The following is a 17,964-nucleotide window of genomic DNA, read 5'->3' as shown; positions in this document are numbered from 1 at the left end:
ATTTGAATAATTTCCATGGTACTTAATTGAAGGCCCTATCTATGTTTTACTTAGAGTACACCAGGACACTGGTTATAGCATGATTCAAATCATGATTATCGCACTGGAATTTATTTATTCCATGTGCTTTTTACGGTTTCCTGTTCACTTCTTTATCTTTTGGTGATCTTCCCTTTCTAGTGGGTTACTACTTAGCTGTAACAATTAACTAACCAAAGCAAACCTGAATAAAAGGATTTCCTACTGAGTGGAAAAGTGCTCACAGTTGAAATACTGAATTCCATAACTTGACCTTGGCTTTGTGAGTTAGTAATGTTGAAATAATTTGCTTGGCAGAATCGTGACTGGAAACTATTCATCAGTGCGAGATTAGGACAGGTTACTTGAAAGGTAAATGGAATGTTGTAACTTATTGCAAGCAGAAAGAAATATCAGAGTCATGCAACATGAAAACAGACTTTTCATTCCAACCACTCCATGCTGACTATAATTCCCAAACTAAACTGGGTTCCTATCTGTCTGCGTTTGGCCCATAGCCTTCCAAACATTTTTTATCTGTGTACTTAGCTAAATGTCTTTTGTATGTTGTAAATGTACTCTCACTTCCACCACTTCCCCCGAAAGATCATCCTACATATGATCCACTCCATTATTTTTTTAAAATGTCCCTCATGTCTTTTTAAAATCTTTCTCCTCTCACCATTTTTAAAAATAAAATCTCCCACCATTGTGAAAAGGCACCTGCTATTCACCTTCTCTATACTCTTCATGATTTTATGAACCTCTCGGGTCGCCAATTAACCTCCTTTCCTCCAGTGGAAAATGTCCAAGCCTTTCCAGCTTGTTCCGATAACTAAAACCTTCCATTGTTGGCAACATCCTGCTAAATCTGAGCTGAACCCTCTCCAGCTTGCTAATATCCTCTCTAAAACAAGGTGACTAGAACTGAACACTGTATTCCAGAAGAAGCCTCATCAATGGTACAACCTCAACATGGCTTCCCAACTCAAAAGTCTGAGCAATGAAGACAAGCTTGCTAATCATCTTCTGAAATACTCTGTTTACATGAGACACAAACATTAAGGAATTCTGTACCTGAGTCCCTTGGTCTCACTGTTTTGTCGCACTACCCAAGGACCTGCCATTAATTGTGTAAATCCTGCCATTGTTTGTTTTACTGAAATTGACTTTTCTTGCAATTATCCAAATTAAATTCCATCTGCCACTCTTCAGCCTGTTGACCCAATTGATCAAGATGCCTTTGTAATCTTTGATATTCTTCCACCAATTTTTATATCATCTGCAAACTAACCAACCGCGCCTTCTATATTCTCATCAAAATCATTTATATAAATGACAAACAAAAGTGGACCCAGTACCAATCTCTATGGAACACCACTGGTAACAAGCCTCTGAAAAACAACCCTTATTCATCATTCTGTCTCCTGTTTTTTTGCTAATTTTGGATCCAATTCGAAAGCTCACCCTGAATCCCATGTGATCTAACTTTATTAGTTTAGTCTATAATGCGGAACCTTGTCAAAGGCTTTACTGAAGTCCAAGTAAACAACATCTGTTGCTCTGCCTCATCAATCTTTTTGGTTACTTCCTTAAAGCACTTCAGTCAAGATGCTGTTTAATTCACACAAAACCACGCTGACGAACCAAAATCATTCCTTGCCCCTCCAAGGTATATGAATCCTACCTTTTAGAATTACCTCAAAAACTTTACCTACCAATCAAGTCCGTCTCAGGTCTTGTAGTTCCCAGGCTTCTCCTTTATCCCCTTTTAAAGAGAGATTATGCACTTTGGTAGGAAGAGTCAAAAGGCAGACTATTATTTCAATGGAGAGTCGCCAAAACAAAGGTGTGCAGCACAGAGGGATCTGGATGTGCTTGTGTACAAAACGCACAAAGTTAGTGTGCTATGCAGCAAATAATTAAGGCCAATTAAATTCTAGCCTTAATCCCTTCAGAGACTGTGGTTTAAAAATAGCCAAGTGTTGATTCAACTGGACAGGGTGCTACTGAGGCTGCGTCAGAAGTGCTGTGTGCAGTTTACATCCCCGTATTTAAGAAAGGATATACTGACTGACTTTTGAGACAATTTACAAGATATTTACAATGTTGATTCCTGGGATGAAGGGAGTGACTTCGAAATAAATGACTGAACAGGTTGTGTCTTTATTCATTAGATTTCAGAGAATTTAAGGTGATATTATTGAAATAGACAATGTTTTGAGGGGACTTGACAGGGTGCATGTTCAGAAGATGTTTCCATTAATAGGGAATCTTGAAGTAAGGTACGTAGTCACAGAATAAGGAGACACCTAAAACTGAAATGCAAAGCAATTGTTTCTCCCAAATGGTGGTGAATATTTGTAAACCTTTACTCCAGATAGTTATGGAGGCTAGATTACAAAATATTAGAGGAATAGTTGGATTTTTGAAATATCAGAGTTGAGAGCAATGAGAAACTAGCATTAGAGGAGTTGAGATCTGCACAGATTAGCCATAGTAAAATTGACAGGGTAGGTTTGACGGGCCAAGTGTCTTGCTCAACTTCTATTTCTTATGATCTTACAATGAGAGAAAGGAAAATGTTGCATTTATAAAGCACCTTCACATATTTTAACTCAACCCCCCAGGCAGTGGTTCACAGTTCATTATTTTTGAATTGTATTTATTCATCAGCAAACACTCTCACCAATGAATATGATTGTCGACATAGGAAATTCTGTGGGTCCTTGCATGGCTGATCAACCTGATCCTGGAGCCACACTTCCGACCACACACTTGACTGGTGTTTCGAGGAAGAGAAATTGGTCCTTCGTCATGAGACCACTGTTTACTATTGTTACGTGGATAGTTGCAAGGTTCTAAACACAGTACGTGAGATGAATTGCAGAGTTTATTTATTTCTGAGATTTTTAATTTTCAAGGGAGGGGTGTTGGCTGGAAATCCAGGAGGCCTATGATTTCTCTTGAATCCTTTGCCTCGTTTGCGTTATTTTGACCTCATTGAACAATGTTGCAATTCCTCAGCATTGGACTGAATGCAAGCTTAAATGTGCACAGGTCATTCTGCTATAATGTGCATTTCGTCAACATGAATTTGCTGTAACACTTTTGATAAATTGGGGATGCTGTTTCTAAACTGTAAACTTTAAAATGTGTGTTGGCTGTAATATGATTACATCACCAACACTTCAAGCGCTGTTTCTAAAGCGTGACTTTTTTATAACACTGTATCGCGTAAGAATGCAACCATCGTATTACAGAAGAACTATCTATACTCTACTTCAGGGCATGGCTTTGTTGCATGAGACAATTAGTACCTGAAAGGATTAATTTATGATGAGCAGCTCAGCCAGTCTGGATATAAAAGTCTCTTCCTAGGAGGAGCTAACCAGTTTTCCATGTGCTGTACCAGTCTCCAGCGTGTGTCTCAGTAATCATTTTTTGTGTTAAGAGCATGCCGTTAACTTGTTAGTGTATTTAGTAAATTGAGTTAGTAAATGTTAGTAAATTGAGCCTGATGTCTCAAGACAATTATGTATCTTTCGATATACTGTAACTAAACGTGATTTGGAGGTCCTGGTGTTGGACTGGGGTGGACAAAGTTAAAGTGGGGCGGTTGTCCTGATGAAGAAGCAGTGCTTTGAAAACTAGTGATTCCAAATAAACCTGTTGGACTATATGTGATTTTTTAGCTTTGTAACTAAATAGTATGTTTTAAAATGAACTACTTGATCAAATCAGACCCCACCTTCTGCCTAATATTTTGTGCCGGTAACCTTCCCCATATGGTATCAATAGCTTAGCTAAGACTATTAAAAAGGATTAATGGTGTCAAATTTGTCCAAGATTTCCCAGTGGGGTTCCAGCTGAAACCAACATTTAAAATATGCCAGTGACAATGGCATATAGCATTGAGATGCTGAACCCTCCTCTGACTTGGAATTAAAAGTGTTACTAATGGATTTCTGATGTCCTTTGATAAAAGTTAATGTAGCATAAAGTATGTTTTGTTAATAGTCATCGATATGAGTAGGAGCTTATGGTCTGGAATTTTACTTTCACTCCTCATATATTTAAAAAACTACTTTGTAATTAGTGATCTGGGATAATTATACATGTTTATGAAATTTTATTTTTAACTTTGTTCTGTGAATATCTTATTCTCATTTCACACTTAACTGAATTCAGGGCTACAGGTGAATGGGACAACATAGAATTTGGACCTCTACTATACACTTCTCACACAGTGATGTAACGGTTGAAGTTCAAATCCATGTCTTTTGTTTTTGAGTTTGTAATTTTGCTTGGGAATCCTTGTGACTAAATTGTGATTCATCCTATTTCAAATGATCTCCTTTTTGTCTATATTGGATGCTTTTCGTTCAACTGGCAGGTGGGTTAAAGTTGGGTTAGTTTTTGTAATCGCTACTTGACATTTACTTTGCTTTTGTGTTTTGAGCCGGAATTATATTTTAGTGACAATGTTTACCTTATTTCTAAGGTCCCTGCATGGGATAACCTTGGGAAATTAGGTATTGTAAAAATTGATGCTTATAATATAATGGATGATTTCCTTGTTGTAAAATCTTAACATTTACTCCTCTCTTGTTCATTTAAAAACCACATGTCTAAGTCCACCAAAAAGTGACCCTGTAAGATAATGTTCTGTTTCATTAAAACTCTGTTTCAAGCATTTTGCAAAGGAGCAAGTGTCTTAAAAATGGTTTGATAGATGACGTTTGAAAGAAAATTCTATGTGCTGATTAGAGTTGAGTATGAATATTTTGTCGATCTCATTAAAATTGCTATGTTTCCCTGTGGCAAACAGTTTGCAGTTCAGGCTGAATTGTGTCTTCAGTCAAAATAATAGTTCCCTTTCTGAAAGATCAGGTCTGTGTACAGTTGGGGAAATCTATCCTACATTTGGCATGGTCAGGCAATGAAAATACAGTGTCGAGGCACATTATATGTCATGTTTCAAAAACTGTTTTAGCTTGTAAAGAGGCATATTTGGGGATTATTTATGCAGTGTGATTGAAGGGTGTGTTGAAAGACCACCATGAAGAACATGAGGTTCATTTCAGGGAGGATGAAGAAAAATTGTACAATGCGAAGCCTCATAGTGAATCAAACCATGACTGAGAATACCATGTGGTATCCAGAGGAGGTTGGGAAGTTGCTGACCCTACAGACCTGATCTCTCAGATGGAGTCATATTTTGACTGCACGTATATTTTGGCCCAAACTACAATGGTTGTTCCAAATATACATAGTGTGATGATTTAATTGGGAAGAATACACTGATCATCAGAGCCTCTTTATTCTGTAAGCCATCACAAATTGGTAAATACCAATGAAGCACCAAGGTTATCACTTTGCTTGACTGACTGTGATTTAGGGCAAAAGAAATTGCACCTGGTTTGTCTTTAGCAAAAAAAAAACTCATTGTGTATACACACTTATTCTCAAACAAATGGCAGAGAAAAATAGAATTACGAACTAACTTCAGTGATTTAAATAATACCCCTTTAAACCCTAAATATGCACAAACAATATGCACAAACAAACAAAGTTTGATGCAATGAGTGGAAAAATGTAGACAATATTTTGATTTTTCGCAAAACTGATATGTGCTCTATCTAGAGTGAAAGTTGTTGTTGATACAGTAGACCTCACTTCTGTATTAGAATTCTTTTAAGTTTCTTGTTTTTTTAATTTCAACTTTTCAATTATGTAAAGAGAAAGGCCAGACACATTTTATTTGCTGATTCTGAATGTTTCTGGCTGAACTGATCTCAAGTTTGTCACAAACTATAATGCAGACAATCCAAAGGCTGTTGACAGGCAGATTTTTTTGTTAAATCGAAAAGTAAAATTTATATAAAAGGTGGATGATTCAAATTTAGGAAAGAAATGGCTAAACTTCAATTGTCAGCAATAGTGAAAGTTTTCAAAGGTTTTCGGCTATTTTAATATGGTGAATGCAAGACAAATTAGCTGTTTGGATCTTGGAGTTGCTGAGATTCCAGACTTCAAAGGCTTGAAAAGTCTCCAGTGGAGGAAACCAAGCAGAACATTGTTAATTAATGGTTACTTCCCTGCCAAATCCTAATTAGCATGTCGACTGTGCTCAGCCAACGTATGATCGTGTCAATACCAGTGTTCTGTCAATATCATTGAATGTATTCCATTAAATTTTGTGCAGGCCTGCTTCACCCTGTAATGTGTCCTGCTGGAATGCGAAGTACCCAATAGATTTCTAACAGGCAGTGAGATACGGTTCTTTCATGGGCATGTTGTTTTTATCCATTTGATCTGAATTGCTGTGTTGTCCTGTTTCCCCCCCCACCACCACCCCTGCCTTCAGTTGAAGCAAAACGCTCAGAGACACAGTGTCGTGTTACCTCCTTTTATCTTTATTCCAGGCCCTGGAGAGGGAGAGAACGATCGCCCATGTGCACAGAAACATGAGTTCACGGTCTTCTCTGGAATAGCAGTTTCTTAATGAATTATATAGACACCTTACAGGGAGGAGCATCCAGATAAGGCAACATACATATTGATTGATTGGGCGATCGTTACAATCAGCAAGCATCAACAGTAAAGATTAAGCCATCTGCTGTTACACAATGAATGTTCTTAACCTTAACTGGCTTCACATATGACTACTTTTCACCTTGCTAACTGACCTTACATACTGAATGCTACAGATATTGTGAAAGGCTCTACATAATGAATGCTTTTCCACCTTGTTAATCGATTACCCTTGCCTCCAGCACCCCATTGTTAACTACAAGTTCTTATCTGATCTGAGTCATATTCAGCTGAACATCTTGTTTCACAAAACTCAGAACTTAACTCTTTCCCTACCTGCTTATACCCGATACACATTCTCATTCCCTCCTTTATCAATTCATGATAACCACCAAGATGGCATTACCAGCATTCATAAGACTCTGACAGCCAGTATTTAAGCAAGTTATTGACACACAGCATATAATGATTATGACAACAAAACGTATTAGTCCGTTATAGTAAACAGAATTTGAAGAATCCTCCCATGTGGAAAGATTCACCAGTAAAATTCTTAAATCCATAGTCCTTCGTGACCACTCCACCCCCTCCAAGTCGAGTGGAAATGAGCCAGTAATCCAAATCTCCTTCAGTAAAGTCCAACCTGAAAACAAAATTCAGTCTGTCCTTCTGCATCATTCCAAGGAGTAATCTGAATTCTTGGATAATGGCAATTAAATAGTTAAAGCTGACAAGACTTCCATCCTTGTGGAGATACTTCAGATGGAGGATACCAATCCATCTGAGTGCTGCAGCAGCAGCAGCAGGCTAGGTGAATGCAGCATTCTTGGCTGCTTCTAAGCCTGTTCTGCTGTTAAATGTAATAAAGCCAATTGGCTGTTGTGATGTTAGCTTGATTAGTGAACCTTCATATCCCTTAAATGATTTGAAAGAGAAGGTAAAGCTCACCTGGCTTAATGTTCATAGGAAGGCCACTGACAAAAAGCATACAGACCTCCTCTTCACTGTTGTTAGCTTCACTGTTTGTGCTTGTGACGAGGGAGCTGATTGAATCCATTAGATTAGGTTGTGGAGGAGTTGGGTGGTGGTCTGAATACATGCTTTACTTGAGAGTGGAAGAACTCTAAAGATCATGTTAGCTGCTGAAAGTATCTTTGCAATTCTTCTCTCATTACTTCCTTGCCAAAGTGGTTTTCAATATGAAGACAGTCACTCGTTTAACAACACTAAATTGTGTCTGCCTATTTAAACTTTCTTTGAATTCTTGAAGTCTGTTACTCTGTTCACTATTTATGATAAGTTTTATACAATCCATAATCTTCTAAATTGTACTACCTAAACGATTCAGTCAATTACAAACAACAGTCAATGGTCCTAAAATCAAACCCTGTGGGACCTCATTCAGATTATTCAAAAATTATTTTCTTTTAACAAATTGATACTTGGCTAATGTGAAAGCTGTCAGGAAAATGGAGTGTCACAAGGATCGACAGTGGGTCCACTACTTTTTGTAATTTATTTAAACGATTTGGATGTGAGTTTAAGAGGTATAGTTAGTAAGTTTGCAGATGACACTAAAAGTGGAGCTGTAATGGACAGCGAAGAAGGTTACCTCTGATTACAATGGGATCTTGATCAAGATGAGCCAAAGGGCTGAGTGGCAGATGGAGTTGAATTTAGATAAATGTGAGGCGGTGCATTTGGGAAGGCAAATCTTAGCAGGACTTATACACTTAATGGTAAGGTCCTAGGGAGTGTTGCTGACAAAGAGACCTTGGAGTGCAGGTTCATAGCTCCTTGAAAGTGGAGTCGCAGGTAGATAGGATAGTGAAGGTGTTTGGTATGCTTTCCTTTATTGGTCAGAGTATTCTGCATTGAGTGCAGGAGTTAGGGGGTCCTGTTGCAACTGTACAGGACATTGGTTAGGCCACTGTTGGAATACTGCGTGCAATTCTGGTCTCCTTCCTATCGGAAAGATGTTGTGAAACTTGAAAGGGTTCAGAAAAGATTTACAATGGTTGGAGGATTTGAGCTATATGGAGAATTTGAATCGGCTGGGGTTGTTTCCCCTGGAGCATTGGAGGCTGAGGGGTGACCTTATAGAGGTATATAAAATCATGAGGGGCATGGATAGGATAAATACAGTCTTTTCCCTGGGTTGGGGGAGTCCAGAACTAGAGGACATAGGTTTAGGGTGAGAGGGGAAAGATAGAAAAGAGAATTAAGGGGCAACGTTTTCCACGCAGAAGGTGGTGTGTGTATGGAATGAGCTGCCAGAGGAAGTGGTAGAGGCTGGTACAATTGCAGCATTTAAAAGGCATCTGGATGGGTATGTGAATAAGAAGGGTCTGGAGGAATATGGGCCGGATGCTGGCAGGTGGGACTAGATTGAGTTCGGATATATGGTCGGCATGGACAAGTTGGACCGAAGGGTCTGTTTTCGTGCTGTACATCTCTATGACTCTATGAAAAGTATTTCCAAAATCTAGAACAGCCAAAACTCAGCAAAATGTTTCCTGTGCTTTAGCAATTGAAGAGGCAGTTTCAGTTCAGATTTCAATCTCAAATATTTTTGGGAAACAAATATTGAACATTTTTAAAAATATGTTCTCCAAATGAAACTTCCCAAATAAAACAGTTGGGAATTACAGTGCCAACTTTAAAATTAGAAGTCACACAACACCAGGTTACAGTTCAACAGGTTTATTTGGAAGCACTAGCTTTCAGAGCTCTGCTCCTTCATCAAGTCGTTGTTCCAAAGGTGGCAACTTTGGTAAACATCAACATTGTTTGAATTTGCAATATGAAGGGGGCCAATGAAGTCTTAACAATAATTAACCGAACTTAAGCAGCTCAGCCTCCCATTCTGATATTCTCTAGAAAATCATAACAAAACCTTCAACTAACAATGCACTCTTCTTTTTGTAAATCCGCTGCACAGCAGTAGCAAAGATATTTTAATACAATACTCTCATTGAGCTAAAGTATTACTACTGACCCAACTGTTGTTTTTAAATGGGCATTGTAAAATTTCAAAACAAATCAGGGGCTCAAGGCACTCGATGAATTTGTTTTAAGATTGCAAGTTTGATAATTTTAAAAAGAGCATAATGTTGTGCAATTTCAATGTATAAACAAAATATGCCCCATTACACAGCCCACAAAACACATTGAACTGAGATCCTGATTCAAACAAGGCAAAGTAGCCACTTAAAAGATTTTCTGAACCAGTATTTTAACAAACCAAAATTTTTCAACATCAAACACTCACAACATGACACAATTTACATTGAAACTTTTTCTTTTTTCAACCCAAGTATAGTACAACCTTAATTTCAGCTTCTCTTGTTTTTTTTTTTGCTTCTCTCGCTGAAATTACACTTGTAAAAAGAGAAAGCCCTTGCAGCAGACCACATGACACCGCAGTCCAAGCCACTGTCTGTTTTTCCTCCAGAACAAAGACTTGCGAAGTCTCTCATTTTACCATCAGGGGACTTTAACCTCTTTCTCACTTTACTTCTCAAGCGGGCTCGAATCTCACTTAAACACAGAGAACTTGAACCCCAAATAAACACAGAGCTTAAATGTCGTTTATACACAGAGAGCTTGAACTTCAACATAGTGTGGAGGACTTGAACCTCAAATTAACCCCCCTAGTAGACACAAACCTCAATCAAACCCACCCCAGGGCTCTCTAATCCCAGTACCGTGCAGAGGACTCTAACCTCAATTACACCACCCTACCCTCAATGCAGGGCAGACAACTTGAACCTCTGCCTGCCAGTGCACTTGTGAAACTGTGTCTCTCGACTGAACTAATTGCCGTTCAAGGAGTCCGTAGAATAGAGAGCGATCAAGTGAGGGGACCATTTCCAGCGCACAGGAATATCGGAAGGGACAAAGGTTTAAAATCTTACCTTGTGGGCCCATCTGTCTCAAGACATTGATGTTTTGGGTGGCCGCTGACAATGTCTGGTCGTAACTACTCATTTGGAATTTGCCAACAAGACCAATATTGTCATCTTGTTTCCCTCCTCAATTGAAACAAAATGCTCCGAGACACGATGTAGTTTTATTCCTGCATCTTCATTTCGTGCCATGGCAGAAGAGAGAACAATCACTTGTGCACAGAGACATGAGTTCACGGTCTTCTCTGGAATAGCGGTTTCTTAATGAATTATATAGTCATTTTACAGGGAGGAGCATCCAGATAAGGCAACATACATATTGATTGGGTGATTGTTACAATCAGCAAGCATCAACAGTAAAGATTAAGCCACCTGCTGTTAGACAATGAATGTTCTTAACCTTGCTTCACATATGACTACTTTTCACCTTGTTAACTGAACTTACATACTAAATGCTTCTAATATTATTAAAGGCTCTACATAATGAATGCTTTTCCACCTTGTTAACCGATAACCCTTGCCTCCAGCACCCCATTGTTAACTGCAAGTTCTTATCTGATCTGAGTCATGCGCAGCTGAGCATCTTATTTCACAAAACTCAGAACTTGAATTTTTCCCTACCTGCTTATACCCTCTCTACATTCTCAGCTGTGATTACAATTCGGAGTATCTTTGGCTGTCTTGTACCTTTTCAAAGGATATGTAATTATTCATTTGTAAATCTGGCTCATGAATATTGATCAGCTTTGGAACAACATTCGTACCTAATGGAAACACTGGGGGAAGCTGATATTCATAATAACGCTGTCTTTGGTAATGGACATAAAGAAACATTTGACGTAATTAGTTCCTTCAAATGAGGCAATTGTGTACCATTCATACTTGGCACCAAATCTCCCAGTCTGTTTCAGTGTCAATTCATGAAGTAAAAGCTCTTTATCAATTAATTGGCAATTAATATCAACCATTGCACAAAGTGCAAAGCAATCAATGTAGGCCAGTTGATAGGATGTTGATATTGGCGGATTCAGGTATGGTAATGTCATTGAATATCAATGGGTGATGATTGGGCTCTGTAGTTGCTGATTATAATTACCAAATATGAATAGGTCCTGACCATGATTGTCCAATGGCTTGGTTTGTAAATACAACACCCAAAAATGATGGGTTACCAACTCCAAAAGCCAAGTGGAAAACCACAGAACTGAGGCAAATCTTGATATCCTTGCAAGCTTTATTTCGAGCTGCACTTTGAATATCATTCATCTCCAACACAATTTCAGCCTATTCTATATGTTGGATCACACTAAGTTCTCAGTTAATGCATGCCACCTTAATATAATTAAGCAACAGTTAGAAGGCTCTTGTGATGTAGTGGTAGTGTCTGTACCTCTAATCCTAGAGGTTTGGATTCGTGTCCCACCTACTCCAGAAATGTATAATAACATTTCTGAACAGGTTGTTTGGAAAATATCTTTAATTGAGATCATTGACAAATAGCATCTGCTCACAGACGAAAGGTGAGAATGTGAATTTGGTAGCTCTTGTGGTGCAGTAGTCATGCCTCCACCTCTCTGAACCAGGTGGCTTGGGTTCAAATCCCTCTGCTTTAAACTGTGTAGTAACGTTGCTGAGCATGTTGATTGAGAAAATATCTATGTAATTAATGGGGCTCTTTTTGCACTGTGGCAGTGTCTCTACCTCTGAACTCGAAGGTCCAGCTTCAAGTCCAATCTTCTCCAGAGATGTGTCACAGCATATCTGAGCTGGATGATTAAAAATAGTTGGGCTCTTGGTTCAGTGGCAGTTTAAAGACCACCTGAAGTGTTTGATATATTTGCTCACAGTTGTTTATACTTGGAAGGATAACATTTTTTTTCAGAAATGGTACACTTGCATGTAACTGCAAAATAGAATAAAATTACACTAACACAGAAAATTACAAAGTAGATTGTACTTAACTATACACTGTACATAAAATAGTGCACAACATCAACATTCAGTTGATACACAATCTGGAGTAATAAAAGTCAAAACACAATTATGTTGTTATAAAATTAATCTCAAAAGTTAAGAGCTTAATTCTAATTTAAAGAATACATTGAGCTAAATGTAATTACTTCTCTCTCTAATACACTGCAAATTAAAACTATCCCAAAATAGAACACAGCTGTTATTTTCCTTTTTGCCCTCTTCAGACAATAAGCCTTTTAAGATTTTATATGATAATGACAAGACTTGGTTGCTTGATGAGGATTTAATGATATGAAAGGGCATAAGCTAGCTTATTCAACCTTATGACTTTAAGTTATCATTCCGTGATACCAAAATAAATTTAGCAGCTTCCTCCCTCCAATTTTTGAAACATAACTCATCCTACAGAAAAGTGCATATTATCCCATAATATATAATTACGCATGAAACTCTTAGTGGCCAAACTATCTTCTGTATCCTCCATGTAAAGAATGGTATTTAAAATACCTATGAGAGAGAATTCCCATGCCTTTGCCTCTAAAGAAGCCAATTTCCAGCAGCCAGGTGCTTTTACCCACCATTTTTCTTTACTTGCTAAGCTAAAGGACAATATTTTCCCTTCATGTCTATAAGAAATGCTATGAAACCAGCGGTACTAGAACACCCATCAGAGATTATGCAATAATAACTAGCTTCACATTTCTTGGGAATATAAAGATGTGCATTTGAACCAGCTACAGTTTTTTTAAAACCTTCAATATATACTCCTCTTCGGGGTATTTCATGAGAGTACTTCATTGCAATGCATCAAAGCGAGCATCAGATCTGGTCTGAGTGTATAGCCAGCTCAACTGACAAATCAAATTTTCCAATTGCTGCACCTTTTCCTTTTTGTCACAACATCAGTCTTCTCTATGGTAACTGAGTACCATTAACCAGTATGTTCGAACCAGCTGATCATGAATTTTACAGGAACAATTTAATATCTAGGCAAATGTATGTAAAAGCCTGACTCCAAGTTTTAAATTTTGCTCTCTTATTAATAACTCAAATTACCACCCATTTGGGAATATATTGTTCATTTTACTGTTTGTGTAAAAATCCTTCCCTAACAGCATTGTTACCAAATGGCCTCCAGTGGTTCAAGTAGGTGTTCACTACCTCCTTCTCGAGGGCAACCAGGGATGAGCAATAAGTGCTGGCCCAGTGAGCAAACCCATCCATCACTTGATTTATTTTTAAAACAAAGCATCATAAAGGTACCAGTAAGATTTTCTTTGTAGTAACCCAAAAAAGTCAAACAGAACCTATTTTTAATAAAACAATCTTTCTGAATGTTATCCTACCCTGGAAGATCATTCAGGTCATAGATACATTTGTTTAGTTTCCACCAATTTCCTCCTCCTTTTGCTGCCTTGTGTTGGTTTCAAAGATATTTATCACTAAAAGAATATTGTCCAGCAGAAATGTAACTTTGCCTATTTCTAAAATTGATTTACTTTTCCAACATGGGAAAATCCACTTTAACATTTCTAATATCCTCTTTCAAATTCCTTTTCCATCTTTTGTCCTTAGGCTAATTTGCAAAGAATTTTTTTATACATGCCTATCCAAGCAACAAATCTGGTTAACTCTTATCTCGCAGCTCAAATTCTGAACTCTCTATCATCGTAAAATGTTTTGCCCCTCATTAATTTATCCTTTTGGATCAAAGGCAGTAAGCAAAACATTTACATTTGTGAAGATTTCCATCTCTGGTTCCACTATGGAGCTATTCTGTGTTCTTTATTCCTTTGTCCAATCTTTTCACCCTACAGCCTTCAGTGACTTTGTGTTTCTCCAGTTTGGGATTGTTTTCCACCATGAGAATCAGGTCCAGAATGGTATCTTGTGCTGTACTTTGTTACTTTCAACACTTTTTGCTCCATTTTGCCAGTCCAGAGAGTCCCCTCTTGGCCATTATCCTGAAGATATATGTAACCCCAACATTTCAACTTAATAGTTTCACCTGCACTTAATGATCACATTTCCAGAAGAGTTTAATGAATGGGGAATATATGACACACAAGTATCCACTTTGGTTAATTGGCATAGGGATTTGATAGCTGCCCTGGTGTTATGATCACTCATTCTCATTGTCCCATCTGTTGCTTAGGTTACTTGGCCCAAAATCCATGTGCATTAGGGGTACTTATGCCTTGTTTACTTTGATCAACCATTTGAATAGAGTTTGTTATTTTATAATTAATTCTGAATACTCATGAGAAATGAACATTTCATTTGGCAAGTACTATTTTACCATCACGATCTTCACTGTGACCCTCTCCTTTTAATAGTATACCCAATGACCTGAATTAAAGTTGCTCAGATAACCTCAAAAAGTCTCCATTTTCTGTGATAACCTCAACCAAGATAAAAATGTTTCCCTAAATATGGCATATTTAAGTGCGTGGGGAAATTTGAACTAATTTTACTAACTTCAAGAGCAGAAAGGAATATCACAAAGAAAAGTAACTTAGGATTATACTCCTTATTTGATGAGGATTATATTTGCAGCCACCTTAAGAGAATTCTTTGTATGAGCTGGCTGCTATTTTTGTTAAGATTTCAACTATCAATATAAACTAATTTGCATAACTTTTAAAAAATCTCCATTATGTTTGTCCTTTAATCATTCTATTGTGTCAACATCTGTCTGATGTCAGGGCTATTTTAAAATCTGGTAACCATTGAGTTTTTTTTAACATGTTAAAATTTAACCTATTTTGCAAATCTGCCTGTTCAGAGAGATGTTACCATGCACCTCCGAGAGCAGGTGGGACTTGAACCCAGGCCTCCCATTCCACGGGTTGAGACATTGCCACTATGCCGTCAAAGGACTCCCTACTGTACCTGGTATTCCCAGGCAGTCTCCCATCCAAGTTGTAACCAAGCCTGAGTCTGCCTAGCTTCCGAGATCAGACAAGATCAGGTGTTTTCAGACTAGTATGGCCAAAGGCTTCTATTCTGTTAGTTGCAGTGCAATATTTCATTTATTCTATGATAGCTGAAGGGAATGATTTTTTTTCCCAACTGTATTTTTTTTCAAGGCAGCAGATATCTAATCTAGTCTTGCTGCCTCCTCCAACATCCAAATACAAGTTAGAACCAGTATAGTAGAAAGCACTACAGCACAACCCATGCATAATGATGATAGCATTTTTAATAAGCAAATGCAAAATACTGAGATTCTGAAAATATGTAACAAAAACTGAAAATGTTGGAGAGACCTGGGTCTTGCAGCATCTTTGAAGAATTTAAAACTGAATTTGTATGTGAAATAAATCTCCTCAAATAATTGTACAATTTATTGAAGTCCATGATACATTCTTGCTGATTAAGTCTTTGAAATGTATGAGCTGTTAACCAGGTGTAAAGCATTTGTAGATTTAATCCAAGAATTCTGGACCTTCATCACTATACATTTGATTGACATCAGTCTCGGGAAATTCCTTATTTCTGAATTTACCATGGGCAGTGGTGATAACGCCAAGGAGGTAACTTGCTTCCTCTATGGTAGCGATGAAAACATGTTTATTGTCAACCTCATTGTTCCTTTCACTGGTCACATTGTTCTGACACCGGTAACATCAGAGGATAATTATAAACTGACAATTTGCAGAAAATACATATGAATTTCAATGATATTCAGATACAAAGCTACTGTAGTTTCCAACCTTTACCAGTATGCAGCCATCTTCCTCCATGTCAGAACTCAAGTGGTGACGAATAGAATTGGAGTCAGGTATTTATACACTTGGAGGTATTTGCCAAAATACTTGTTCCTTATTGAATATCTACCAACTTCCTCCTCTTGCACATATAAGCACTAGTGAATCTCCAATCAATGCCCAGCAGCTAGAATCTAGAGTACAAGTGGATGCTAAGATAAATATTTAAATAAAAAATTAGCCATAGTCTAGAAAGGACCATCGGCATTTCTTTCCTTTACAGTAATGATAACTTTGAATTTATTTATTGGATTTTAAGGTTTTTTTCTATCTGTGTTGACCTTCTAGCCAATGTGTTTCCTGCATTTTCAACTCTGCATCAATGAATGTGAATGTGTCCCTTGTTTTGCTTGTCATTTCATACGGGCATTCCTTTGAATAGTCATCAGTAGAAATTCGAGCTTTTATGCAATGGGTGATCTATCTTAATATCAGAAAACAGGCCTGGATCCAGCTGCTGCTCAATACTATATACTAAACAATAGATTCTAGTAAATGCAATGACTTGGAGTGAGGAATTCTTTTCACCCCAGGCAAACACTTTTGATGTGGTTTGCTGTTCTCCTAAATCCCATTATTTTTTCCTTTCCTGAAATACGCCCGTTGATGCATATTGCTGTGTGCACTGACTTTTCCCTACTGCCACATTTGAAATGAGGGGAAACCGCCAATAATACTAACTGCTCCTTTTTCAAAAAAAAAGGTTTTGCATAGTTTCAGTTCCTATTAGTGGGATGACAGCGAGGAGTAAGAAGTGTCATTGCGCTGTTTGGAAAGCGATAAAAAGATTGGTCATGGTCCTTAAGGTGACACAAGTAGGTAGGTATTTTGGCAGTACTTTTCATCATTAACATTTATCTTTTTGGTGCTGTGGATGAATAGCCCAGCAGATCGATTAATATTTCAATGAATACTTAGTAGTCCAGATGATGTTCTGGACATCAATTGTATCTTAAAGCTAACTTTAAAGTGTTTGGAGGTTTTGAACATACCCATACAGGGGCAGATGCGAAGAGTCATAGGCCTTGCAAGCATGTCATGTCATCAAAGACCATGTGAAATGGTGACATTAAGCTCACAATCATGGGGGTATGTGGTTGGATTTGTGTCAGGGTGGAGTAAGAGAGGATAGGAAATCGTACTTGATTGAGGCAAGCTGTACACTGGCAGTAAAGAGGCTTTCTTAAAGGGAAAAAGAGACAAGAAGATGTGCAGAGATGACACCTGGCCATTTAGATGTAGCTTATAAAGATTTCTCTGATTTATAAAGGGGAGGTGAGAGATAAAATCTGTCAGAAGGGGGTCACAGAACGTCACCAGAAGACCCTGGCTTCCTTAAAACGCAACAAAAGAGTACAATAGTCCTCAGGCGAGTTATCAAGTAAAACATTTTATTCTCTCCTCAATTGCTCCTACTTGCTTTTGCACTACCGTCTTCCCCAAACTCCTTTCATTTGCCCAACTATCTCTGTAATGTACCACACTTCAGAATATGACACCCACACTGTGTTTTAATAGAATCTCAGAAGTGCTGAGGACAACTCTAAGCAGAGTGGCTGTGACTCTGTGGGAGACATTCCAGCCATTGTCCATCAAGGTGTCAGCAGGCCTGATTCCTTATTTCCCTGGTTGCTTCAGCCCTTGCTTACTGCACTATGCAGCCAGATCTTTGAGGCTAGTCTACTCTCCCAGCGGGACCACCTGAAGTAAACCTTTGGAGCAGGAATCATTTCTGAATAGTAACTCAAGGGATTCTT

At 38.0% G+C, this 17,964-nt stretch overlaps 1 protein-coding gene, 1 long non-coding RNA gene and 1 pseudogene across 8 annotated transcripts in view; 1 reads left to right on the top strand and 2 right to left on the bottom strand.

The window, feature by feature from the left end:
* Positions 1–1,893, bottom strand: part of LOC140493671 (uncharacterized) — a 28,633-nt gene extending 26,740 nt beyond the window's left edge. Inside the window, exon 1 of the long non-coding RNA XR_011963734.1 lies at positions 1,737–1,893. This is a non-coding gene — a long non-coding RNA (uncharacterized lncRNA). The remainder of the gene's footprint in view (positions 1–1,736) is intronic.
* The window catches only part of plekha7b (pleckstrin homology domain containing, family A member 7b), a 463,115-nt gene that overhangs the window by 121,513 nt on the left and 323,638 nt on the right, over positions 1–17,964 (top strand). The window lies entirely within an intron of this gene.
* Positions 15,318–15,436, bottom strand: LOC140493903 (5S ribosomal RNA; annotated as a pseudogene).

This window comes from Chiloscyllium punctatum, chromosome 22, assembly GCF_047496795.1.
Source record: "Chiloscyllium punctatum isolate Juve2018m chromosome 22, sChiPun1.3, whole genome shotgun sequence".
In the NCBI taxonomy this organism is placed as follows: domain Eukaryota; kingdom Metazoa; phylum Chordata; class Chondrichthyes; order Orectolobiformes; family Hemiscylliidae; genus Chiloscyllium; species Chiloscyllium punctatum.
This window is presented reverse-complemented; position numbering and strand designations above follow the sequence as displayed.